The following is a 27857-nucleotide window of genomic DNA, read 5'->3' on the forward strand; positions in this document are numbered from 1 at the left end:
ATCATTCCATTCTACATATGCAATCAGTAATTCTTAATATCATCACATAGATGTATGATCATCATTTCTTAGTACATTTGCATCGATTTAGAAAAAGAAATAGCAAGACAACAGAAAAAGAAATAAAATGATAATATAGAGAAAAAAATAAAAATAAAAAATACAAAAAATATATATAAAAAACAAAAAAAACTATAGCTCAGATGCAGCTTCATTCAGTGTTTTAACATAATTACATTACAATTAGGTAGTATTGTGCTGTCCATTTTTGAGTTTTTGTATCTAGTCCTGTTGCACAGTCTGTATCCCTTCAGCTCCAATTACCCATTATCTTACCCTGTTTCTAACTCCTGATGGTCTCTGTTACCAATGACATATTCCAAGTTTATTTCCTCTTTATCTTTTAAAACATGAAAATGTATTTGTCTTGTGTTCATTGGTAGAATTATTATAATAATAAAAATTATAAGCTTATATTTACACTAAGAATTCTGATTGTTCAATTAAAACATCAATTCTAACATCCTTTTTATGTAAAGTTATTCTCTTGAAAGCTCTTTCATAACAACTGAGACTATTTCCATGACTAAGAGAGAAATAAAGATCAAAAGATGTTACTTCACATCTTGAGAGAATATCAATAAGAAAGAGATTAAAACTCTAAAGGTCCTGAGTTCTAGTTCAGAATTCATGCAAAGTATGCTCAAAGATGCCTTTTAAAGTCACTTTTAAGAAAATACAAAAGCAAACTAAATTTTGTGAGAAACTATTTGCAAGACATGTATCTCCCAAATAACTGAATATGTTCCAAGTCGATAAAGGAATACAAACAACCTGACTAAAAAATGGGCAAAAAGTTGAAACAGAAACATCATAAAAGATATACACATGGCCAATATGCATCACATTGACTAATGGATAATCAAAATCATTAGCCATTAGGGAAATGCAAATTAAGACCACAATGTAATACCATGGCACACTTATTAGAATGACAAAAATTACAATGACCGATAATGGCAAGTGGTAATGAAGAGGTGGAACTGGAATGCTTCATACTGTGCAGATGGCAGTGTAAAATGGCACATTCTCTTTGGAAAACTGTCAAGCAGTTTCATAAAACATTAACATTCATTTACGACTGGACCCATCAATTCTACTCCTAGGTATTTACCCAAGAGAAATGAAAATATATGTTCACACTAAGACTTACAGCAGCTTTATTAAGAGTAAATACTGGAACCTACAAATATGTTCATCAACAGAAGAAATGGACAAATTGTGATATATCCATACAATGGAAAACCATTCAGCAACAAAAATTGAATGAACCATTGACACGTGTAATCCTACAACACTCAAAATCATACTGAGCAAAAAGAAACCAGACATAAGTGTATATTTTTAAAATGTCAAAATAATAAAGTTGGGGAAAAAAACAGATGCAAATAATAAAGCACTTGATTTGCCCTGGCTCTCTCTGCCTTGTGACTGACTCTGATGTTTCCTCTGTACAGCCTTGCCTGGCCTGCTCTGTTTTTCTGAGGGAACTGTCAAACTTAGCTCCCACATCTGCTACCCAAAAGAACCTCTGGCTTCTTGCCATTATCTTATTCTCCTAAAGGGTCACAACAACCAGAGAAGCAGGGAAAACAACAAGGCAAATCAAGCTGAGTACTTTTTTTTCTTGTATGTTCTATGATGGGGTCACATTTCATTATTTTTCTATGCAAATGTCCCATTATTGCAGCACCATTTTGTTAAATTTTGTTTTTTTGTTTTGTTTTTGTTTGTTGGGAAGTGCATGGACCAGTAATTGAACCCAGAGCTCCCACATGGCAGGTGAGAATTCTACCAGAGAACTACCCTTGCACACCCAAGCTGAGTATTTTAAGAAGGTGAGCTCTTAATATCAAAAAGGACTGGTAAAGGGGTGCATGGGTGGTTCTGTGGTAGAATGCTTGCCTTCCATGCAGGAGACCTGGGTTTGATTCCCAGACCATGCACCCCCTCAAAAATTAAAAAAAAAATAAAATAAAGGACTGGTGGGACTGTAGATTAACATGGTGATATAAGACCCCCCCTGGAAAACCCTCACAGAGATTCAGTGAAAAAAAGGGACAAATCTCACTTACTTATAACTGCAGAGGAAAGCAGAGACGGGAAGATTCCACAAACACTGACCCACAATCAACGGGTCAGAAAAACTGCAAGAGAAATCAGCAAATATCACAAGAAGGATGAAAATGAGAACAGAACATATCAAAACTGAAGGCAGTACTGAGATGGAAATATATAATACTAAACACCTAAATGAAAAAGAAAGAAAAGAGCTGAAATCAAAGACCAAATTGAACACCTGGAGAAACCAGAAACTAGAGAAAGAACATCAAACTAATACCAAAGCAAGCAGAAGGAAAGAAATAGCAAGGCATAGAGCAGAAATAAATTATATTGAGAACAAACAAACAAAAAACAATAGAGAGAATAAATAAAATCAAAAATTGGTTCTGTGAGATCACTGAAATTTACAACTCTTAATTAGACTGACAAGGACACAAAGAAAAAAGATGAAAATAAATAAAATTAGAAATGAGAAGGGGTCATTACCATGGACCCTAAGAAATTAAAAAGTAACATAAAAGGATACTATGAATAACCGTACGCTAACAAACTAGGCAACTTAGATGAAATGGACAATTTCTCGGAAAGACTAAACAACCTACACTATAGAAGAAATAGAAGACATCAACAAATGAATAACACATACAGAGATTGAATCAGTCATCAAAAACCTACCAACTAAAAAAGCCCAGGACCAGATGATGTCACAGGTGAATTCCACAAATCGTTCCAAGAAGAATTAATACCAATTCTGCTCTAACTCTTCCAAAAAATCAAAGAGGAGGGAACACTACCTAGCTCATTCAATAAGACCAACATCACCCTAATACCAAAGCCAGATAAAGATACTGCAAGAAAAGAAAATTACAGACCTATTTCTCTGGTGAAAATAGATACAAAAGATTTTCAACAAAATACTTACAAATTGAATCTAATAGCACATTAAAAGAATTATACACCATGAAACCAAGTCAGTTTTACTCCAGGTATGCAAGGGTAGTGAAATACAAGAAAATTAATTAATGTAATACAGCACATTAACAAATCAAAGGGAAAAACCACAAGATAATCTCCATTGACAAGGAGAAAGCATTTGACACAATCCAGCATCCTTTCTTGATAAAAACACTTCAAAAGTAGGAATGGAAGGAAATTTCATCAATAGGATAAAGGGCATATATGAAAAACCCATGGTTAACATCATACTCAACAGTGAGAGACTGAAAGCTTTCCCTCTAAGATCAGGAAAAAGACAAGGATGCCCACTATTAACAAAAACACTGTGCTAGAAGTTCTAGCTAGAGCAGTTAGGCAAGAAAAAGAAAGGATATCCAAATCGGAAAGGAGGAAGTAAAACCTCTATTATTTCTATGGGACATGATCCTAAATTTAGCAAGTCCTGAAAATACCCCAACAAAGCTACTAGAGCTAATAAGTAAGTTCAGCAAAGTAGCAGGCTATACAATCAATATGCAAAAAATAAGCAGTGTCTCTATTCACTGTAATGAGCTATCCAAGGAGAGAACAAGAAAAAATTCCACTTACAATAGTGACTAAAAGAATCAAATATCTGGGGATAAACTTAACCAAGAATGTAAAAGACATCAAAACATTGCTAAAATAAATCAAAGAAGAACTAAATAAATGGAAGGATATTCTGTGTTCATGGACTGGAAGGCAAATATTGTTAAGATAATAATTCTATCCAAACTGATCTACAAATCCAATGCAATTCCAGTAAAAATCTCAATAGCCTCCTTTGCAAAAATGGAAAAGCTAATTATCAATTGTATTTGGAAGGGTAAGGGACCCCGAATAGACAAAGACCTCTTCAAAGAGAAGTGGTCCCCAGTGGTTAAAGTAATTTATAACATGCTTTATTTTAAAGCATATAATAAAGCCACAGTGGTCAAAACAACAAGGTACTGGCATAAAGATAGTCATATTGACCTATGGAATAAAATTGAGAGTTCAGAAATAGACCCTCATATTTGTGGTCGACAGATTTTTTTTTTTTAAAAAAAAAGAGGTTTTGTTAAGATATGTTCACATACCATATAATCCATCCAAAAGTATACAAACAATGGCTCAAGTATCATCATGTAGTTGTGTCCTCATCATCACAATCAATTTAAGAACATATACATTACTCCAAAAAAGGAAATAAAAGTAAAAACCAAAATATTCCTTACCCTTTATGCTTCCCTACTGTTTTTTTTTTTGTTTGTTTGTTTGTTTTTGTTTTTATTCCTCATCTTCCCATACTTTGGATAAAGGGAGTGTCAGTCACCAGGACAATTACATGGTTACATGATAAAAGTTATATAACTATACAATCATTATCAAAGATCAAAACTACTAGATTACAGTTCAACAAATGCAAGTATTTCTTTCTAGCTATTCTAATGCACTAGAAATTAAAAAGAAATATATACATAATGAGTCAGTAGTCAATCATTTGTTAAACCCCAATTTCTCAGTTACACCTCCTCCCTCTCATCTGATCATTCTTTCAATCTTCAGGGATATATGGGCAATAACTTCTTCATGCTGGAAAGGGGCACCTTATGGTATGGAGAAATGAAACTGGTTGATGTTTTTGGAGAGATAGTACTTCTGGGTTTCAGAGCTTATCTGGCATAGGAACAATCTGGAAGCCTTAGTTTTTTGCTGTTTTTTTTTTCTCATATACCACCCTTATTATTTTATTATGAACACCTTGCATTGATGTTGGACATTTGTTACAGTTGATGAAAGAACATCTTTATAACTGTTCTATTAACTATAGTCTGTGGTTTACACTAAGGGTCACTGTATTATAAAGTCCTATGATTTTTTAAAAATTGTTATTCTAGTAATGTATATACAAACTAAAACTCCTTTTAACCATATTCAAATATATAATTCAAGACTGTTAATTATATTTGTAACGAGGACTTTCACTTTTAAGGGAATTCCTGTGGGCCCAATTTTTTTCTATTTTTTAAACATTTTTTTTATAACATATAAAAAAAGCAATAAATTTCAAAGTACATTGCCACAATTGGCTGTAGAACAGATTTCAGAGTTTGGTGTGGGTTACAATTCCACAATTTTAGGTTTTTATTTCTAGCTGCTCCAAGGTACTGGACTCTAAAAAAAATATCAATATACTGATTCAGCACTCATACTCATTTGTTAAACCCAACCTTCTCTGTATAACTCCACCATAACCTTTGATCTTTCTCTCACTCTTTAGGTAACAGTTGATTTTTTTTTTTTAATTTTTAATTTTTTAATTTACGAAACAGGCAATACACTTAGAACCTTGAAAAATGGATATCTTTGTTAGCTTAACCATATGGAGGCCTTAGTTTTGAAAAAACAAACTTACTAAGAAAAACTTTTATAGCATCTTAGATAGAGCTCAGGGTATTTTTTAGGGTTTTGGGGGTTACTGTTGGTTGTGGCTTCACATACTGTGGCAATTAGCAATAACTTTGCTGAAGGTTGCATAAGAGTAACCTCTTGACTCTATTTGAAATCTCTTAGCACCAAAACTTTATTTTGTTTCATTTCTCTTTCTCGCTTTGGTCAAGAAACTCACAATACCAGTGCCATGCTCATCCCTGGAAAGCATCTCCCATATTACTAGGGAGACTTATACTCCTGGGAGTCATGTCTCACATAGTGGGGAGGGTAGTGAGATTTGCAGAGTTGGTTTAGAGAGCAAGGTCACATCTGAGCAACAAAAGAGGTTCACTGGGGGGTGACTCTTAGACAATACAAGTATAAGTAGGTTTAGCACAGCCATTACAGAAATAAATTTCCTAAGAGCCAGGCTCAAGACTGAGGGCTTGGCTTATTAAATTAGGAGTCTCTAATGCTTGAGAGAATATCAGGATTTCCCCAGGTGAGGAAGTTTAACAATTCTAAATTTTCCCCCAGTCCCTCAAGGGACTAATCAGGTCCACTTCATTCATTCCTCTAATTGAAGTCTGATCTCTTTTTCAGCTTCTTTAATAGTTGCTGTATGGAGCAATGCTGACTTTCAGGGCTGTGATATTCTAATTCTGAGTCTCAGGTGTCACACAGCTACCCAAAGTTCCAGGGAACTACCAAGTTACACACAAAGAGAACAGCATCTTAGAATTTAGAAATAACACATAAAACTCAGGAATAGATGTTACTGCTGTCAGAGTTTACAGTCTAGCAACCTTTACAATGAGCCTACTGAACGTTCTGTACCCCTTAATCATTGATTGTCCAATCTCTGCCCACTTTCTATCCTCTGATAACCTATGCTCTCAAATTCAATTCTCAGCCACTTGCTCATTATAGTTGGTTTATATTAGAAAGACCAAATATTTGTCCTTTCATTTCTGGCTTATTTAACTCAACATAATGTCCTCAAGGTTCATTAATCCAGTTGCATGCCTCATGACTTAATTCCTTCCTGCAGCTGCTCAATATTCTGTCATATGTATACATACCAGTTTGCCCTTGTTAATCAGTTGATGTACCTTTAGGCCACCTCTATCCACTGCAAATCATGAATAATGCTTCCATAAACACCAGTGTGTAAATGTCTATTTGTGTCCCTGCTTTCAGTTTTTTCAAGTATATTCCTACTAACAAGGTTGCAGGATCATATGGCAACCCTATACTTAGCCTCACTTGGAACCATCACACTGCCCTCCTGAGGGACTGTACCATTCTACTTCCCTACCAACATTGAATAGGTATATTTCTCTCCTCATATCTTCTCCAGCACTTGTATCTTTCTGTTTATTTTTAAAAAGTTATACTCACACACCATATAATCCATCCTAAGTATTGGCCAATTGATTTGTTTCATATTTTAATATTTTTGTGTGAAATATAACATATCTACAAAAAAAGCAATAAATTTCAAAGTATATTTTAACAAGTAGTTACAGAACAGATTTCAAAGTCTGATATGGGTTACCATTCCACAATTTCAGGTTTTGACTTCCAAGTGCTCTAAAACACTGGAGGCTAAAAGAAATATTAATATACTGATTCTGCAGTCATATTCATTTGTTAAAACCAATCTTCTTTGTTATAACTCCTCCTTCTCCTTTGATCCTTCTTTCACTCTATATGGATTTTTTGGTTGTGCCCATTCTAACTTTTCCATGTTGAGATGGGGTGTTGACAGTATAGGATAGGGTGATGGAATTAGTTCATATTTTTGGAGATGTTGCCCCATTTGGTTTCAGGATTTATCTGACTAGGAACCCTTTGAATTTATAGGTTTCACGAAAGTAAGCTTAGAGCATGAAACTTTTGTAATGTCTCAGTTACAGCCCCAGATGTTCTTTAGGGTTAACAGGAATGATGTTTAAGGTTGGCAAACCATGGCAATTAGCAATATCAAGCTGAAACTTGCATAAGAGTGGCCTCCAGAATAACCTTCTGACCCTATTTTAACTCTCTTAGCCACTGATATCTTGCTTTGTTACATTTTTCTCCCTTTCTGATCTGGAAGGCACTGTCAATCCCACAGTGTCAGGGCCAGGCTCATCCCTGGGAGTCACGTCCCACATTGTCAGGGAGACTCTCACCCCTGAATGTCATGTCCCACAGAGGAGGTAGGGCAATGATTTTTCTTGCAGAGTTGGGCTTGGAGAGTGAGATGCCACATCTGAGCAATAAAAGATGAAGTTTCCTGGAAGCAACTCTTAGACCTAATTATGGGGAGGCTTAGCTTCTCCACTACAAAAATAAGTTTAATAAGGGCAAGCCTTAAAATCAAGTGGTTGGCCTATTTTCTTGGGAGTCGGTGTTTGAGACAGCATCAGGGGTTTCCCAGATGGGAAAGTTTAATAGTTCCATATTTTTTCTCCAGTCACTCAAGGGACTCTACCAGTACTTTTTTTTTTTTTTTTCACTTTTTTTTATTAATTAAAAAAAGAATTAACAAAACAATTAGAAATCATTCCAATCTACATGTACAATCAGTAATTCTTAATAACATCACATAGTTGCATATTCATCATTTCTTAGTACATTTGCATCGATTTAGAAAAAGAAATAAAAAGACAACAGAATAAGAATTAAAACAATAATAGGAAGAAAAAAAAACAAAAAAAACAAAAACAAAAAACCTATACCTCACATGCAGCTTCATTCAGTGTTTTAACATAATTGCATTACAATTGGGTAGTATTGTGCTGTCCATTTCTGAGTTTTTATATCAAGTCCCGTTGTACAGTCTGTATCCCTTCATCTCCAATTATCCCTTCTCTTTTTTTTTTTTTAATTAACGGAAAAAAAGAAATTAACCCAACATTTAGAGATCATACCATTCTACACATGCAATCATTAATTCTTAACATCATCACATAGATGCATGATCATCATTTCTTAGTACATTTGCATTGGTTTAGAAGAACTAGCAACATACCGAAAAAGATATAGAATGTTAATATAAAGAAAAAAATAAAAGTAATAATAGTAAAATCAAAACAAAACAAAACAAAACAAAACAAAAACCTATAGCTCAGATGCAGCTTCATTCAGTGTTTTAACATGATTACTTTACAATTAGGTATTATTGTGCTGTCCATTTTTGAGTTTTTGTATCTAGTCCTGTTGCACAGTCTGTATCCCTTCAGCTTCAATTACCCATTGTCTTACCCTGTTTCTAACTCCTGCTGAACTCTGTTACCAATGACATATTTCAAGTTTATTCTCGAATGTCCGTTCACATCAGTGGGACCATACAGTATTTGTCCTTTAGTTTTTGGCTGGATTCACTCAGCATAATATTCTCTAGGTCCATCCATGTTATTACATGGTTCATAAGTTTATCTTGTCTTAAAGCTGCATAATATTCCATCGTATGTATATACCACAGTTTGTTTAGCCACTCTTCTGTTGATGGAGATTTTGGCTGTTTCCATCTCTTTGCAATTGTAAATAATGCTGCTATAAACATTGGTGTGCAAATGTCCGTTTGTGTCTTTGCCCTTAAGTCCTTTGAGTAGATACCTAGCAATGGTATTGCTGGGTCGTATGGCAATTCTATATTCAGCTTTTTGAGGAACCGCCAAACTGCCTTCCACAGTGGTTGCACCCTTTGACATTCCCACCAACAGTGGATAAGTGTGCCTCTTTCTCCGCATCCTCTCCAGCACTTGTCATTTTCTGTTTTGTTGATAATGACCATTCTGGTGGGTGTGAGATGATATCTCATTGTGGTTTTGATTTGCATTTCTCTAATGGCCAGGGACATTGAGCATCTCTTCATGTGCCTCTTGGCCATCCGTATTTCCTCTTCTGAGAGGTGTCTGTTCAAGTCTTTTTCCCATTTTGTAATTGGGTTGGCTGTCTTTTTGTTGTTGAGATGAACAATCTCTTTATAAATTCTGGATACTAGACCTTTATCTGATATATCATTTCCAAATATTGTCTCCCATTGTGAAGGCTGTCTTTCTACTTTCTTGATGAAGTTCTTTGATGCACAAAAGTGTTTAATTTTGAGGAGTTCCCATTTATTTATTTCCTTCTTCAGTGCTCTTGCTTTAGGTTTAAGGTCCATAAAACCGCCTCCAGTTGTAAGATCCATAAGATATCTCCCAACATTTTCCTCTAACTGTTTTATGGTCTTAGACCTAATGTTTAGATCTTTGATCCATTTTGAGTTAACTTTTGTATAGGGTGTGAGAGATGGGTCTTCTTTCATTCTTTTGCATATGGATATCCAGTTCTCTAGGCACCATTTATTGAAGAGACTGCTCTGTCCCAAGTGAGTTGGCTTGACTGCCTTATCAAAGATCAAATGTCCATAGATGAGAGGGTCTATATCTGAGCACTCTATTCGATTCCATTGGTCGATATATCTATCTTTATGCCAATACCATGCTGTTTTGACCACTGTGGCTTCATAATATGCCTTAAAGTCAGGCAGCGCGAGACCTCCAGCTTCGTTTTTTTTCCTCAAGATGTTTTTAGCAATTCGGGGCACCCTGCCCTTCCAGATAAATTTGCTTATTGGTTTTTCTATTTCTGAAAAATAAGTTGTTGGGATTTTGATTGGTATTGCATTGAATCTGTAAATCAATTTAGGTAGGATTGACATCTTAACTATATTTAGTCTTCCAATCCATGAACACGGTATGCCCTTCCATCTATTTAGGTCTTCTGTGATTTCTTTTAGCAGTTTTTTGTAGTTTTCTTTATATAGGTTTTTTGTCTCTTTAGTTAAATTTATTCCTAGGTATTTTATTCTTTTAGTTGCAATTGTAAATGGGATTCGTTTCTTGATTTCCCCCTCAGCTTGTTCATTACTAGTGTATAGAAAAGCTACAGATTTTTGAATGTTGATCTTGTAACCTGCTACTTTGCTGTACTCATTTATTAGCTCTAGTAGTTTTGTTGTGGATTTTTCCGGGTTTTTGACGTATAGTATCATATCGTCTGCAAACAGTGATAGTTTTACTTCTTCCTTTCCAATTTTGATGGCTTGTATTTCTTTTTCTTGTCTAATTGCTCTGGCTAGAACCTCCAACACAATGTTGAATAATAGTGGTGATAGTGGACATCCTTGTCTTGTTCCTGATCTTAGGGGGAAAGTTTTCAATTTTTCCCCATTGAGGATGATATTAGGTGTGGGTTTTTCATATATTCCCTCTATCATTTTAAGGAAGTTCCCTTGTATTCCTATCTTTTGAAGTGTTTTCAACAGGAAAGGATGTTGAATCTTGTCGAATGCCTTCTCTGCATCAATTGAGATGATCATGTGATTTTTCTGCTTTGATTTGTTGATATGGTGTATTACATTAATTGATTTTCTTATGTTGAACCATCCTTGCATACCTGGGATGAATCCTACTTGGTCATGATGTATAATTCTTTTAATGTGTTGTTGGATACGATTTGCTAGAATTTTATTGAGGATTTTTGCATCTGTATTCATTAGAGAGATTGGTCTGTAGTTTTCTTTTTTTGTAATATCTTTGCCTGGTTTTGGTATGAGGGTGATGTTGGCTTCATAGAATGAATTAGGTAGTTTTCCCTCCACTTCGATTTTTTTGAAGAGTTTGAAGAGAATTGGTACTAATTCTTTCTGGAACGTTTGGTAGAATTCACATGTGAAGCCATCTGGTCCTGGACTTTTCTTTTTAGGAAGCTTTTGAATGACTAATTCAATTTCTTTACTTGTGATTGGTTTGTTGAGGTCATCTATGTCTTCTTGAGTCAAAGTTGGTTGTTCATGTCTTTCCAGGAACCCGTCCATTTCCTCTAAATTGTTGTATTTATTAGCGTAAAGTTGTTCATAGTATCCTGTTATTACCTCCTTTATTTCTGTGAGGTCAGTAGTTATGTCTCCTCTTCCATTTCTGATCTTATTTATTTGCATCCTCTCTCTTCTTCTTTTTGTCAATCTTGCTAAGGGCCCATCAATCTTATTGATTTTCTCATAGAACCAACTTCTGGCCTTATTGATTTTCTCTATTGTTTTCATGTTTTCAATTTCATTTATTTGTGCTCTAATCTTTGTTATTTCTTTCCTTTTGCTTGCTTTGGGGTTAGCTTGCTGTTCTTTCTCCAGTTCTTCCAAATGGATAGTTAATTCCTGAATTTTTGCCTTTTCTTCTTTTCTGATATAGGCATTTAGAGCAATAAATTTCCCTCTTAGCACTGCCTTTGCTGCGTCCCATAAGTTTTGATATGTTGTGTTTTCATTTTCATTCGCCTCGAGGTATTTGCTAATTTCTCTTGCAATTTCTTCTTTGACCCAGTCGTTGTTTAGGAGTGTGTTGTTGAGCCTCCACGTATTTGTGAATTTTCTGGCACTCTGCCTATTATTGATTTCCAACATCATTCCTTTATGGTCCAAGAAAGTGTTGTGTAAGATTTCAATCTTTTTAAATTTGTTGAGACTTGCTTTGTGACCCAGCATATGGTCTATCTTTGAGAATGATCCATGAGCACTTGAGAAAAAGGTGTATCCTGCTGTTGTGGGATGTAATGTCCTATAAATGTCTATTAAGTCTAGTTCATTTATAGTAATATTCAGATTCTCTATTTCTTTGTTGATCCTCTGTCTAGATGTTCTGTCCCTTGATGAGAGTGGTGAGTTGAAGTCTCCAACTATTATGGTATATGAGTCTATTTCCCTTTTCAGTGTTTGCAGTATATTCCTCACGTATTTTGGGGCATTCTGATTCGGTGCGTAAATATTTATGATTGTTATGTCTTCTTGTTTAATTGTTCCTTTTATTAGTATATAGTGTCCTTCTTTGTCTCTTTTAACTGTTTTACATTTGAAGTCTAATTTGTTGGATATTAGTATAGCCACTCCTGCTCTTTTCTGGTTGTTATTTGCATGAAATGTCTTTTCCCAACCTTTCACTTTCAACCTATGTTTATCTTTGGGTCTAAGATGTGTTTCCTGTAGACAGCATATCGAAGGATCCTGTTTTTTAATCCATTCTGCCAATCTATGTCTTTTGATTGGGGAATTCAGTCCATTGACATTTAGTGTTATTACTGTTTGGATAATATTTTCCTCTAACATTTTGCCTTTTGTATTATATATATCATATCTGATTTTCCTTCTTTCTACACTCTTTTCCATATCTCTCTCTTCTGTCTTTTTGTATCTGACTCTAGTGCTCTCTTTAGTATTTCTTGCAGAGCTGGTCTCTTGGTCACAAATTCTTTCAGTGACTTTTTGTCTGAGAATGTTTTAATTTCTCCCTCATTTTTGAAGAATAATTTTGCTGGATATAGGAGTCTTGGTTGGCAGTTTTTCTCTTTTAGTATTTTAAATATATCATCCCACTGTCTTCTAGCTTCCATCGTTTCTGCTGAGAAATCTACACAAAGTCTTATTGGGTTTCCCTTGTATGTAATGGATTGTTTTTCTCTTGCTGCTTTCAAGATCTTCTCTTTCTTTTTGACCTCTGACATTCTAACTAGTAAGTGTCTTGGAGAACGCCTATTTAGGTCTAATCTCTTTGGGGTGCGCTGCACTTCTTGGATCTGTAATTTTAGGTCTTTCATAAGAGTTGGGAAATTTTCAGTGATAATTTCTTCCATTAGTTTTTCTCCTCCTTTTCCCTTCTCTTCTCCTTCTGGGACACCCACAACACGTATATTTGTGCGGTTCATATTGTCCTTGAGTTCCCTGATACCCTGTTCAAATTTTTCCATTCTTTTCCCTATAGTTTCTGTTTCTTTTTGGAATTCAGATGTTCCATCCTCCAAATCACTAATTCTATCTTCTGTCTCTTTAAATCTATCATTGTAGCTATCCATTATTTTTTCTATGTTTGCTACTTTATCCTTCACTTCCATAAGTTCTGCGATTTGTTTTTTCAGTTTTTCTATTTCTTCTTTATGTTCAGCCCATGTCCTCTTCATGTCCTCCCTCAATTTATCGATTTCATTTTTGAAGAGGTTTTCCATTTCTGTTCGTATATTCAGCATTAGTTGTCTCAGCTCTTGTGTCTCATTTGAGCTATTGGTTTGTTCCTTTGACTGAGCCATATTCTCGATCTTTTGAGCGTGGACAGTTATCTTCTGCTGCTGGCGTCTGGGCATTTATTCAGATTTCTCTTGGTGTTGGACCCAGCAAGGTTGTAATATTTTTCTGTGAAATCTCTGGGTTCTGTTTTTCTTATCCTGCCCAGTAGGTGGCGCTCGTGGCACACGTTTGTCTGCGGGGGTTCGCTAGCCGAAGCGGCTTGAGCCGGCCCAGGGGTCCGAACGCAGGGAGGGTGTCCGAACGCAGGGAGGGTTGCTGGTCGCCGCAGCCAGGGAAAGAGCCCGTCCGAATTTCCTAGTCGGCCCTGGGCAACAAGCGTGGCGGGAGGGCACCAGCGGCAGCGGCCCGCCCGAGAGAGTGCGCGTTCCCCGGGAGTCACGGGTTTGGAAGGGGCCTCCCCCACCCGTCACCGTTCTCCGCGGCCTGGGGGTTTCCGATCCAATTCTCTCAGTTGGTCCGGGGGCTGCGCGTGGTGTGGGCGCCAGTCGCCTTGGTTTCAGGGGACCACCTCTCCAATTCTCCCAGCCGGCCCGGGAAGGGGGAAGGGAGTAACTCCGGCCGCTTGCCACCCCGCCCGGTAAGGCCCGCGCGCCTCGGCGATCTCACCCGAGCTGCTTCTCTCAGCCAGCCAGCCGTTCCAGGATGGGGTACGCTGTCTTTTTTATCTCTGTTGTGGCTTTGGGCGCTTTCTGTATCGTTTCTACTCCCCTAGTAGGTGTCCTGGAGAAGAAACTAAGATCCGCGCGTCTTACTAAGCCGCCATCTTCCAGGAAGTCCTCTACCAGTACTTTTTAATTGGAAGCCCCCTATAGTCTGAAATGGCTCCAAGTATTACATTAAGCTATACAGAATAACAAGGCCTCATTCCTGGTCTGGGCTCCATGTGTCTGGGTTCTTTAAATGAACTATCCAGACAGGTTGATTCAGATTGTGTGTTCACAGAAAATTTACCAGAAAAAATAAATCTCTCTGCCTTTGGTCTCATATAATAAGTGAAGCTCCAGAGAATATACACGATATCCTTTGCCCTATATTCTGATTTACCTTAGTCCCAACCAGATCAGCTTCGTTTTTATCTCTATATTGAAGCTTGATCTCTTTATTCGTTACTTTAACAGCTGTATAAAGTAATGCTGACTTACAGAGCTGCAGAACTCCAGCTCTGAGTCATCAGTATCACAGAGGTACCCAAAGTTCAAGGGGAAATGCCAGCTTATATACATACAGCTTAAGCATCTCAGAATCTAGAAATGCACTTATGACTCTGGAGTAAGTGTGGTTGCTATAAGAGCTTAGGCTCCAATTTTCTTACAATTATTTTCTAAAAGAGTCCACACCATATTTGTTCTTTCGTTTCTGGCTTATTTTGCAGAACACAAAATAAAGGTTTATTCACTTCCTTGCATGCCTCAAGACTTCGTTCTTTTTTTGTAACTACACACTATTCCATCATCTGTATTCATGACAGTTTGTCTTTCTGCTTCTCAGTCATGGTACTGTTTGGCCCCTTCCATCTATTGGGCATCACAGATAATATCCAAAATAAAGAAACATGTCTTACAGTGTCCTTAATTCATTGTACAATCCTCACCACTCTCAATTTTAGGCAATTTTCATTGGTCCAAAGAGATTAAGAACCGATAAACACAGCCTTGCCATATATCAAATCTAAACCTCCTCCTATCTCTTGTCTCTCTCTCCCAATTATTTACCCCAGGTATTGCCGTGGTACTGTTGATGTATTCTGCTAACTATAGGCTATAGTACAAAGGAAAAAATAGACAAAAAGGAACTCCTTAAAATCAAAAGCTTTTGTCTGAAAGGTGAAGATTTTTATTTTAAGGACTTCCCATTTTATCTAGTTTTTCTAGTTTTTCTTTCATTGCTTGTGCTTTGGGTGTAAAGTTTAAGAAGTTACCTTCTATTACTAGGTCTTGAAGATGCTTCCCTGCATTTTCTTCCAGAATTTTTATGGTACTGGCTTTTACATTTCGGTCTTTAATCCATTTTGAATGAATTTTTGTATAGGGTGTAAAGAAGGGGTCCTCTTTTATTGTCTTGGCTATCAATATTCAATTCTCCCATGCCCATTTATTGAAAAGACAATTCTTTCCCAGTTCAGTGGATTTGGGAGACTTGTTGAAGATCAATTCATGGGCAAATCTATGGAGGGTTGGTGTTCTATCTCCACACTTTCAACTGTATTCCATTGGCCAATAAGTCTATCTTTGTGCCAGTACCATAATGTTTTGACCACTGTGGCTTTCTAATAAGCTTTTAAGTCAGGAAGTGTTAGTCTGCCCACTTCACTCTTCTTTTTAAGGGTATCTTTAGCTATTTGAGGTCTTTCTCTTTTCCAAACAAATTTGATAACTAGCTTTTCCAAGACTTCAAAGTAGGTTGCTGGAATTTGGATTGGTATTGCATTGAACATGTAAACTTATTTGGGTAGAACTGACATTTTAAACGAGATTCAACCTGCCAATACATAAGAACGGAAAGTCTTTCCACCACATTGGTCTTTGATTTCTTTCAGCAGTGTTCTATAGTTTTCTCTGTATAGGTTCTTTTTTTTTTTTTTTTTTTTTTTTTTTTTAAAGGAAAGACAGAGAGAAGGAAGGAAGGAAGGAAGAAAGGGAAACATTTTTAAACATTTTCTTGTTTTATTGTATTCTGTTTCTCCGTTTTTGTTACATGGGCTGGGGCCGGGAATCGAACCGAGGTCCTCCGGCATAGCAGGCAAGCACTTTGCCCGCTGAGCCACCGCGGCCCGCCCTCTGTATAGGTTCTTAACATCCCGGGTTAAACTTATTCCTACATACTTCAATGTTTTAGTTGCTATTTTGAATGGAATTTTTTCCTTAACTGTCTTCTCAGTTAGGTCATTACTTGTCTAGAGAAACATTACTGATTTTCACAATCTTGCATCCTGGCACTTTGCTGAATTTGTTTATTAGCTCAAGCAGCTTTGTTGACGATTTCTCAGGATTTTCCATGTATAGGAGCATGTCATTTGCAAATAATGAAAGTTTTACTTTTTCCTTTCCTACTTGGATATCTTTTATCCCTTTCTCCTGTCTGATTGCTCACAATGTTGATTAACTGGTGACAACACACATCTTTGTTTTGTTCCTGATCTTAGGGGGAATGCTTTCAAATTCTCATGGTTAAATGTGATGCTGGTTATGGGTTTTTCATGCATGCCCTTTATGATACTGAGAAAGTTTCCCTAGATTCCTACCTTTTGAAGTGTTTTTATCAGAAAAGGATGCTGAATTTTGTCAAATGTTTCAGCATCAATTGAGATGAGCATGTGATTGTTCCCTTTCGATTTGTTGATGTGCAGTATAACATTGGTTTTCTTGTGTTGAACTACCTTTGCATTCCTGGTACAACCCACCTGGTCATGATGTATAATTATTTTATTGTGTCATAAGATTTGGTTTGCCAGTATTTTGTCCTGAGTTTTTCCATCTATGTTCATGAGAAAGGCTGGTCTGTAGTTTCTTTCTTGTAGTGTCTTTATCCAGTTTTGGTATTAGAGTGAAATTAGCTTCATAAAATGAGTTAGGTAGCATTCTTTTATCTCAAATTTCTTTAAGTGTTTGAGCAGGATTGGTGTTAGTTCCTTTTTGGAATGTTTGATTAAATTCCCTTTGAAGCCACCTGGACCTCAGCTTTATTTGTAGGAAGATTTCTGATGACTGATTGAATCACTTTACTTATAATTGGTTTGTAGAGCTCTTCTATTTCTGTTCTAGTCAGTGTATATTACTTGTGTGTTTCCAGGAATTTGTCCATTTCTATAAATTGTCTAGTTTGTTGATGTGTAGTTGTTGATAGTATTCTTTTATGATTTTTAAAAATTTCTTCATGATTCATGGTAATGAAATCCTCATTTTTTATTTTGTTTATTTGTATCCTCTCTTCTTTCCTTTGTCAGACTAGCTAGGGGTCCAACAATTTTATTGATTTTCTCAAAGAACAACCTTTCGGTTTTGTTGATTCTTTTTTTTCTCTAGTTTGTTTATTTCTGCTTCAATCTATCTTATTTCTCTTCTTCTACCTGCTTTTTGGCTAGTTTGTTGTTCTTTCTCTAGTCCCTCCAGGTGAGCAGTTAAGTCCTCAATTTTTGCTCATTCTTTTTTTTAATATAGGCATTTAGGGCAATAAATTCCCCTCTCAGCATTGTCTTCATGAGCACAGCTATTTGTCTCCAGATATTTATCAATTTCTCTAGCTATAATTTCCAGCTTCCATCCACTCTCATCAGAGAAAGGGCTTTGAATAATTTTAATCTTTTAAAATTTACAAAGACCCGTTTTGTGCCCCATCATATGATCTATCCTGCAGAATGTTCCATGATCACTACAGAAGAATATACATCCTGGTGTTTTGGGGTGTAATGATCTGTATTTATCTGTTAGGTCTAATTCATTTATCACTTCGTTTAAGTTCTCTATTTCCTTGTTGATACTCTGTTTGGTTGTTCTATCTACAGAAGAGGGTGTTGTATTGAAGTCTCCCACTATTATTGCTAAAACATCTATTACTCCCTTCAGTTTTGCCAATGTTTGCCTCACATACTCTGGAGCTCTTTGACTGAGAGCATAAACATTTATGATTGTTATTTCTTCTTGGTGAATTATCCCTTTTATTAATATATAGTGTTCTTCCTTGTCTCTTATGACATTTTACTTTTAAAGTCTATTTTATACTGATACTGCATAGCAACCCCTGCTTTCTTTTGGTTATAGCCTGCATGGAGCATATTTTTCCATCTTCTCACTTTCAATCTATTTGTAGCTTTGGGTCCAAGATGAGTCTCCTGTTAGCTGCACTTGGATGGATCATATTTCCTGATCCATTCTGCCAATCTGTATCTTTTAGTTGGTGAGTTTAGTCCATTAACTTTCAAAGTTATTAACGTAAAAGCAGTTCTTGAATCTACCATCTTATTCTTTGGTTTTTATACGTCAGATCTATATATCCTTTTCCTTCTCTCTTTTTATCCTTTAAGTTACCCTTACTGAAACTCTTCAATTCTGTGCCCTCCTCCAGACTTTCCTCTTCTATTTTTTTTTTTCCGCCAACAGAACTTCCTTTAGTATGTCTTGTGGGCCAGTGTCATGTTGACAAATTCTCTCAGCCTTTGTTTGTCTGAGGAGATTTTAATCTCTCCCTTACATTTTTTTTTCTTTCACATGGGCAGGCACCAGGAATAAAATGCGGGTCTCTGGCACGGCAGGTGAGAACTCTGCCTGCTGAGCCACTGTGGTCTACCCTCTCCCTTAATTTTGAAGGACAATTTGGCTAGATACAGAATTCTTGGCTGGAAGTCTTTCTGAATCAGGATCTTACATATATCATACCACTGCCTTCTCACTTCCATGGTGCCTGTTGTGTAGTCCGAACTCAGTTTTATGTGGTTTCCCTTTTGTGCAGTGAATCACGTTTCTCTTCCTGCTTTCAGTACTTTCCACTTCTCTTAAGTATTTGAGAGTCTGATTAGTAGGTGTCTTTGAATAGGCAAACTTGGATTTATTCTATTTGGGGTTAGTTGGGCTTCTTTGTTTTCCATATGTATTTATTTTATACGGGTTAGGAAGTTTCCCCCCATTATCTTTTCAACTAAATTTCCTAGCCTTTCACTCTTCTCTTCTATTTCTGGGACACCAATGATTCTTAACATTCGTGTGCTTCGTGTTGTCCATCATTTCCCTGAAATTCAATTCCATTTTTTCCATTTTTCTTGCCATTTATTATTCTGTGCACCTGAGTTAAATATTCCCATCTTCTAGCTCACTTATTCTTTCTTCTGTCTCTTAAAATCTGCTCTTTCGTGTCTCTAGCATATTTTTAATTTGGTCGACTATATCTTCCATCTCTGTAAGATCTGCTATTTTTCTGTTTATTCTCTCAAATTCTTCTTTATACTCTTCCAGTATCTTCTTCATATAGTCTATGTCATTATGAACATCCTTGAATAGTTGTTCCAAATTCCATGTCACCTCCAGTAGTCATTTGGCAGGGCCAAATCCTAAAGTGCTTTGAGATTTTCTGCTGTTTAGGGTATTAGATTATCTTTTTTGAAAAAATATTTTCATTGACAAATCTTCAGACACAGAGTCCATGCATGGTGCATAATCAATGATCAACAACACCATCACATAGCTGTGCACATCCATCATCGTGACTACTCCTAGAATACCCTCATCACTCTAGAAAAAGAAACAAAAAGAAAGAAAAACACACATCCCTCACCTCTCCTTCCCACTGACCACCAGCATTCCAATCTACCCAGTCTATTCCATACCCCCATACCCCCTGCCATTTATTTATTTTCCATCCACATTTTTTCACTCATCTGTCCACATCTTCAAGAATCAAGGCTATTGGAACCCAGATCAACAGCCTTGGACACTTCCCTACAGCTACTCCAACATATCATGAACCGAAAAGGGATATCTACATAATACATAAGAATAATCTCCACAATAACCTCTGATTCTGAAATCTCCCAGCCACTGACACTTTATTTTGTCTCATTTCTCTCTTCCTCCTTTGCTCCAGAAGGCTCCCCCAATACTGTAATGCCAGGTCCTAGTGAACATTGGGAGTTCTGTCCCACAACACCAGGAGGCTTACATGCCTGGGAGCCACTTCCCACATTGGGGGTGGCGGTGGGGGATGGCGGGCAGTGAGTTAGCTGAGTTGGCTCAGAAAGAGGGGTTATGTCTGAACAATAAAAGGGGCTCTGTTTTTAGGATGACTTATCAGTAGGATTAGCCTATCCTTTGCAGGAATAAGTTTCACAGGGATGAACCCAAAGACTGAGGGCTCAGTCCATCAATTTAGCTGTCCCCATTGCTTGTAAAAATATCAGGAATTCTACAAATGGGGACACTGAATACCTCCTGATCTCTCCCCAGTAACCCAAGGGGAGCGTGCAAATATTTCTTGTATTAGATTGTCTTTATAAAGTTATTTTGCAAGTTGATTTCCTTCACTCATCAATGTTTTGTACTTGCTTGGGTTTGCATTGAAGATCCCTGTATTAGTTAGGGTTCTCTAGAGAAACAGAATCAACAGGGAACACTTGCAAATATAAAATTTATAAAAGTGTCTCACATGACTGTGGGAATGCAGAGCCCAAAATCTGCAGGGCAGGATGTGAAGCCAATGATTCCAATGGAGGGTCTGGACAAACTCCACAGGAGAGGCTCGCCAGGCGAAGCAAGAAGAGAGCCTGTTTCTTCTGAATCCTCCTTAAAAGTCTTCCAGTGACTAGATTAAGCATCACTCATTGCAGAAGACGCTCCCCTTGGCTGATTACAAATGGAATCAGCTATGGATGCAGCTGACGTGATCATGATTTAATTCTACGAAATGTCCTCATTGCAAGGTCAGCACTTGCCCAACCAGACAAACAGGTACTACTACTTGGCCAAGATGACACATGAACCTGACCATGACAGTCTACCCCTTATCAACTTGGCAGCTATACATATCACCTTAAACCATACCTAATTTCTAAATAAAAAACAATAAAACACACATTTTTTTCTTTCACCTAACAATACTCAGCTGTCCTGAATATAACTGGAAACACATTAAATCTCTTCAGAATAGGGTGCAAGTCCTTGGGTAATATTCATTTTTAAACTTGCTATCTTACAACTTAAATAGTATAACAGAGACAAAACAGCATTACAGTCCTCATCTCTATAACTGATCATGTGGTCGCTGTTCACATTTATCACTACCTTCTTCCACTACCCATTCCATGTTCCCTTTACCCTCAGTAAACACTTCAGCTTGCTGTGGTTCTTTGCCTGGTAGGGTGAACCAAAGCTTCATTCCTGAAGTTTCAGAGCCATTGGTAGTCCTGCCTGAATTGGGTTGTTGCAGTTTTCCATTGATTTTAATCACAGGGCATGGTAGTTACTAAAAGATGCCCTAGGGGATCTCCTATATTCCAAGAAAACTCTTCTTTACCTCCATTGTGTAGTTGCAGTCCTATTTCCCCCTGAGAGTCAGGGTCAATCACCCCAGACAATAATGTAATCCCCTTCTTGGCTTGTTGATCCAGAGTCATGAGTAGCCCAAAGTGACCAGGTGGCAGTCTTAGATTCCAGTTCAATGGAATCACTGTTTCTCCTGGTGGAAGCACTCCCCCTTTTGGAATGAAAACCAAATCAGACCAGCAGAGCGCAGGATCACAGGGACAGGGAGCAAAAATTTCCCTAGTGGATCACTAGGGGTAATAATGAGTAGCACCACTCCCATTTCCACCCTTTGGTTCCTGAACTCATGGATGTTGGCTATGGGAGAAACAGCACTATACAGCCGATGCTGATTCAGAGCTATATAGCTTCCTGGAGAACATTACCCCAGTCCTTCAAGGCACTGCCACCTAGTTGGCACCGTAATTGAGTTTTCAAAAGGCCATTCCACCGTTTTATCAATCCAGCTGCTTCTGGATGATGGGGAACATGGTAAGACCAGAGAATTCCATAAGCATATGCCCATTCCCGCACTTCATTTGCTGTGAAGTGTGTTTCTTGACCAGAAGAAATGCTGTGTGGAATACCATGATGATGGATAAGGCATTTTGTAAGCCCATGGATGGTAGTTTTGGCAGAAGCATTGCATGAAGGGAAAGTAAACCCATATCCAGAGTATGTGTCTATTCCAGTTTGAACAAATTGCTAGCCCTTCCATGAAGGGAGTGATCCAGTGTAATCAACCTGCCACCATGTAGCTGGCTGGTCACCTGAGGAAATGGTGCCATATTGGGGGCTGACTGTGGGTCTTTGTTGCTGGCAGATGACTGTAACCAAGTCAGCCTTGGTGAGTGGAAGTCCATGTTGCTGAGCCCATGCATAACCTCCATCCCTACCACCATGACCACTTTGTTCATGAGCCCATTGGGCAATGACAGGAGTTGCTGGGGAAAGAGGCTGACTGGTATCCATAGAACAGGTCATCTTATCCACTTCATTATTAAAACCTTCCTCTGCTGAAGTCACCCTCTGGTGCGCATTCACATGGGACACAAATATGTTCATGTTTTTAGCCCACTCATAAAGGTCTATCTACATACTTCTTCCCCAGACCTCTTTGTCACCAACTTTCCAATTATGGTCTTTCCAAGTCCCTGACCATCCAGCCAAACCATTAGCAACAGCCCATGAGTCAGTATATAAATGCAACTCTGGCCATTTCTCCTTCCAAGCAAAATGAACAACCAGGTGCACTGCTCAAAGTTCTGCCTACTGGGAGGATTTCCCCGGACCACTATACCTCAAGGATACTCCAGAAAGGGGTTGTAGTGCTGCAGCTGTCCACTTTCGGGTGGTACCTGCATATCATGCTGAACCATCTGCAAACCAGTTCTGAGTTTTCTTTTCCTCAGTCAATTCACTGTAAGGAACTCCCCAAGAGGCCATAGCTCTGGTCTGGGAAAGAGAAGGTAATGTGACAGGAGCAGAGACCATGGGCATTTGCACCACTTCTTCATGTAACTTACTTGTGCCTTCAGGACCTGCTCTGGCCCTATCATATATACCATTTCCATTTTACAATACAGTGCTGCTGCTGCACACATCCAACTTTATGACTTGGTGGGTCAGACAACACGCAGCTCATGACAGGCAACTCAGGTCTCATGGTAACTTGACAGCCCATGGTTAAGCAGTCAGTCTCTAAGGCCCTGTAGCAGGCCAAAAGCTGTTTCTCAAAAGGAGAGTAGTTATCTGCAGCAGATGGTAAGACTTTGCTCCAAAATCCTAAGGGTCTGAGTTGTGATTCTCCTATAGGGGCCTGCCAAAGGCTCCAGACAGCATCTCTATTTGCCACTGACACTTCCAGCACCATGGATCTGCTGGATCACACGGCCCAAGTGGCAGAGCAGCTTGTACAATAGCCTGGACCTGCTGCAGAGCCTCCTCTTGTTCAGGTCCCCACTAAAATTACCAGCTTTTCTGGTCACTCAATAAATGGGCTGGAGTAGCACACCCAAATGAGGAAGATGTAGTAAGATGTTGTCGCCAAAATCCAGAGATCAACTAGGTATTGTGCCTCTTTTTTGGTCGTAGGAGAGGCCAGATGCAGCAACTTATACTTCACCTTAGAAGGGATATCTTGACATGCCCCACACCACTGGACACTTAGAAATTTCACCGAGGTGGAAGGCCCCTGTATTTTTGTTGGATTTATCTCCCATCCTCTGAAACACAAATGCCTTACCAGTAAGTCTAGAGTAGTAGCTACTTTTTGCTCACTAGGTCCAATCAACATGATACCATCAATATAATGGATCAGTGTGATGTCTTGTGGGAGGCAGAAATGATCAAGGTCTCTGCGAACAAGATTATGACATAGGGCTGGAGAGTTGATATACCCCTGAGGTAGGACAGTGAAAGTATTTGCTGACCTTGCCAGCTGAAAGCGAACTGTTTCTGGTGGTTCTTACTAATAGCTATTGAGAAAAAAGGAATTGCCAGATCAATAGCTACATACCAGGTACCAGGGGATGTAATGATTTGCTCAAGCAATGATACCACATCTGGAACAGCAGCTGCAACTGCAGTTACCCCCTGGTTGAGCTTACGATAATCCAATCATCCTCCAAGACCCATCTGTTGTCTGCACAGGCCAAATAGGAGAGTCAAATGGGGATGTGGTGGGACTCAGCACTCCCGCATCCTTCAAGTTCTTAAGAGTGGCAGTAATCTCTGAAATCCCTCCAGGAATCTGGTATTGCTTCTGATTTACTATTTTGCTAGGTAGGGGCAGTTCTAGTGGCTTCCACTTGGCCTTTCCCATCATAATAGTCCTCACTGCATGAGTTAGAGAGCCAATGTGGGTATTCTGCCAGTTGCTCAGCATATCTATTCCAATTATACATTCTGGAACTGAGGAAATAACTACAGAATGGGTCCAGGGGCCCATTGGACCCACTGTAAGACGGACCTGAAATAAAACTCCATTGATCATCTGGCCTCCATAAGCCTGCACTCTGACTGGTGGACCAGAGTGACGTTTTGGGTCTCCTGGAATTAACATCACTTCTGAACCAGTGTCTAATAATCCCTGAAATATCTGATCATTTCCTTTTCCCCAATGCACAGTTACCCTGGTAAAAGGCCATCGGTCTCCTTGGGAAAGGCTTGGAGGAAGATTAACAGTATAAATTTGTGGCAGTGTAACAGGGTTCTCCCCCAAAGGGACCTGGCCTCCCCTTCATTCAACAGGCTCTGCGTTGGGTCTGTAAACTGTCTCAAGTCTGGAAATTGATTAAGGAGCCGTTACTCTGTGTTTTTCTAATTCAGGTTAGACTTCTGTTTGCTTGACCTAGAACTCTTCTGTTTACATAGCTTGAACAAGAATTTGGTAGACTGCCCTTCTATTGTATTTCTAGGTACCCATGATTTACTAGCCAATGCCACAAATCTCTGAGTCATATAATTTTGACTCCTGCTTTGAGTTTGCTGCCTATTGTAACAGCCACATCTACCCTGTCTTTGGTGATTAAGTGCTGCTACCTGGCTTCTGCTAACTCGGGATCCAGTCATCCCCATTGTGTTTAAGGATTCCAGCTCAGTCACAGCAGTTCCCACAGTAATATCTGACCTACAGAGAAGTGCAACCACAGAGCTCTTCAGGGATGATGGCACTAGTCTCACAAATTTATTTCTCACTGTTCTGGTAAAAGGTACATCCTCCGGACATTCCTGGGATGTAAGAGCAGGCTTTGCATGATAAATCCACTCTAACATTCCAATCTCTCCAAGCTTCTGGATTCCCTCATCTACATTATACCAGAGCAGTTCTGGCATTTCAACCTCAGGTAATGTCGGCCACCTTTTGATCCATGTTTCAACCAACCATCCATCCAAACAGACTACTAATACCTTTTCTAACCCCACGAGCTATTACACTGAATGCAGAATCTCTGCTTAGTGGGCCCATATCAATAAATTCAGCCTGATCCAGCCTTATATTCCTTTCACCATTATCCCACACCCTTAAAATCCATTGCCACACATATTCCCCTGATTTCTGTCTATATAAATTTGAAAACTCACACAGTTCTTTTGGAGTATAACATACTTCCTCATGTATGATACTCTGTACCTCACCTTTAGAGGCCTGTTGGAACTTTGGTCTAGTTACAGGTCTGGGAGAAATGAGGGATCATGGGAATGGGTCATGAAAAGAATTAGAAATATCTTCCAAGCCATTTGCGTCAGGGCATTAATTTGCTGTTCCATCTGGTGAAACAGGATTAATCATTCTAGGGCTAATCCCTTCAGGAGGTGGTTGGGTGGCCAACTCCTCAAGGCAGGCTGGAGGTGGGGTGGCTATGTCCTCAAGACAGACTATTACAGGGATATCTAGAGAAGATTCAGCATGATCTACGGTTTCAACCTCACCCCTGATATCATTACCAATTCATATGTCACCATCCCATTTTTCAGGGTCCCACTCCCTTCAATCAGTGCCTTTAATGGCACACACACCATGCAACCTTGAGATTTCAGTTTACGTTGTAAAGTTGCTACTTTAACAATAAGATTCTGAGTCTGATTTTCAGAGATCTCAGTTCTACCACTACAGGAAATAAGATTTTCCTTCAGGATACTCATAGAAACTTCTACATCTGTCAGAAGGTGCTTAAGCTTCTCGTTTGAAACTTTAAACCCATCTCTTTCACTCCTTAATGTATCCAGTGTATCTAAAAACAACCAGCCAACATCTCTAAACCTCTTATTTCCACAAAACTCCATAAAGGTGTCAAAAACATTATCCCCCAGAGACTGGCTTCATACAAATGAAGGATTAGGAGAATTGAATGGTGATATTTTGACTATCTCTTTTGCCAACTCACTCCATGGATTGATTGGGAGTGTCATTCTGATTATGGGAATCAGAGTCGTTAGTGCCTCTGATTTCAGTCAGAGTAGAAAACCATTCATAAAAACCCATTTTTAAGAGTCTGTTTCTTAAGAACCACTCCTGATACCAAGTCGTATTAGTTAGGGTTCTCTAGAGAAACAGAATCAACAGGGAACACTCGCAAATATGAAATTTATAAAAGTGTCTCATGTGACTGTAGGAATGCAGAGTCCAAAATCTGCAGGGCAGGCTGTGAAGCCAACGATTCCAATGGGGGGGTCTGGACGAACTCCACAGGAGAGGCTTGCTGGCTAAAGCGAGAAGAGAACCTGTCTCTTCCAACCCCTCCTTAAAGGGCTCCCAGTGATTAGATTAAGCATCACTCATTGCAGAAGATACTCCTCTGGGCTGATTACAAATGGAATCAGCTGTGACACAGCTGATGTGATCATGATTTAATTCTATGGAATGTCCTCATTGCAATAGACAGGCCAGCACTTGCCCAACCAGACAAACAGGTACTACCACTTGGCCAAGTTGACACATGAACCTGACCACGGCAGTCCCCTTTTGGACTTGGTTTGTCAATAACTCCCCTTCTACTTGAGGGTCTAAAAGCTAGGCAGATTGGCAGTTTTCCAGACCGTATTTGTGGCTTCTTCCCAGTAGATGGTGCTCATGAGACACCTCTTCCCCTCAGGCTTGTTTCTCCCCAACTGCAGTGGCTGGCTGAGCAGGGTGGTACCTGATGTAATTCCAGTCAGAGCTCCTGGTCTTGGTGTACATAGAGAGGTGCCAATCCCAGGACTGTGGGATGAGCAGTGTGGACCTCAGCAGAGACTCTACCGATGGGACTGGTGGCCCTCAGGTTCCTGCTTGGGATGACCCTGTGCTGTGCCCACAGCCAGCCTGGAAATCTCAACTGATTTCTGACAAAGCTGCTAAGTCTACTCAACTGGGACAGAACAGTCTCTTCAACAAATGGTGCTGGAAAACTGGATATCCATATCCAAAAAAAGTAAGAGGTTCCCTTTCAGCTCCCTATATAAAAATTAACTCAAAATGGATAAAGACCTAAATATAATAGATAGTGCCATAAAACTCCTATAAGAAAATGTAGGGAAATATTTTCAAAATCTAATGATAGGCCATAGTTTCTTAGGCTTTAAATCAAAAGCAGAAGCAACAAAAGAAAAAACAGAGAAATGGGAACTCCTCAAAATCAAATCCTTCAGTGCTTCAAAGAACTTTGTTAAAAGGGTGAAAAGGCAACTGACTCAATGGGAGAAACTATTTGGAAACCACATATCTGATAAGTGTTTAATATTCA

At 38.6% G+C, this 27857-nt stretch overlaps 1 protein-coding gene across 2 annotated transcripts in view; it reads right to left on the bottom strand.

Annotated features, from left to right (window-relative positions):
• BTBD8 (BTB domain containing 8) overlaps positions 1–27857 on the bottom strand; it is a 152458-nt gene that overhangs the window by 63116 nt on the left and 61485 nt on the right. The gene's annotated exons all lie outside the window — the stretch shown is intronic.

Source organism: Tamandua tetradactyla, chromosome 11 (genome assembly GCF_023851605.1).
Source record: "Tamandua tetradactyla isolate mTamTet1 chromosome 11, mTamTet1.pri, whole genome shotgun sequence".
Classification (NCBI taxonomy): domain Eukaryota; kingdom Metazoa; phylum Chordata; class Mammalia; order Pilosa; family Myrmecophagidae; genus Tamandua; species Tamandua tetradactyla.